Genomic DNA, 1,167 nt, shown 5'->3' on the forward strand with positions numbered 1-1,167 from the left:
CAATACGCATCGTAAGGTCGGGAATCGGGCCCCCCCCCCCCCCCCCAATTATTGTAACCAAATTGTAAGTCAAAAACCAAAAAGACATTAACGAAATTATGTAAAAAGCTAATGGCCTATGTCACCGAAGCTACTTAAAAAAATTGAAAACTGAAAATGTCCGTAAACAGTTCAAAAAGTCAAAATATTTTCAAAATTGTATGGTGTTTAGAAAATGCTATTAGGACTTACTATTCAGCCTATAAAATTTAATAAAATCGATTTCAGTTGTCGTAATAATTAAAAAAAAAACACGAAAGGACTTGCTGCACGGCTCATAAAATAAATTCAATAAAGTCGACTTCAATTGTCGTAATAATTCAAAAAACACGGAAGAACTTACTGCACGGCCTGTAAATTCAACACAGACATAAACGTCTTAAATAATTCAACAAATATAAGGACTTACTACTCGGCCTTTAATAAAATAATTTTTCAAATACAGACATCAATTGTCTTAATAAAATTCACAAAATATAAGAACTTACTTCTCGGCCTTTAATAAAATAATTTTTCAAATACAGACATCAATTGTCTCAATAAATTCACAAAATATAAGGATTTACTTCTCGGCATTTTATATAAATGAATTATTTAATAATAATTCTCAAAAATTATTATAATAAACAACACGCCTAAATTCAATTACCCTACGTAAAACTTTAAAATTGTTCAACCTAAATAAATTCAACTATTTATTTATAACTTCAATAATTAATCAATTATTTAATCAATTGAAAAAATAAAAATTCCAATATCTATTCACCAAAATATTTATTTTATTTTATTTCAATAAATTAATTCTATGTCTAAATAATTTATTATTTTATTTAATCACCAGTTATCATTTTATTTTATTTAAAACAATTGAAAATTTTCTTGTAAAATAAAATAATTATTTAAAAATTCGAATGTCAATTATTTTAATTTATTTAAACTAATTAAAATTTTATTTTAAAATAAAATCTTTAATTTACCTGACTATTATTCAATTATTACTTTATTTTATTTAAAGTAATTTGAAAATGTATTGTAAAATAAAAATATTTTATTTAATCATTAATTAAAGTTTCGAATGAGGGGCTATAAAAAGTCCAAAAATAATGTAGACCACAGTATTTTAGCCGA

The sequence above is a fragment of the Acyrthosiphon pisum genome, chromosome X (assembly GCF_005508785.2).
Source record: "Acyrthosiphon pisum isolate AL4f chromosome X, pea_aphid_22Mar2018_4r6ur, whole genome shotgun sequence".
In the NCBI taxonomy this organism is placed as follows: Eukaryota; Metazoa; Arthropoda; class Insecta; order Hemiptera; family Aphididae; genus Acyrthosiphon; species Acyrthosiphon pisum.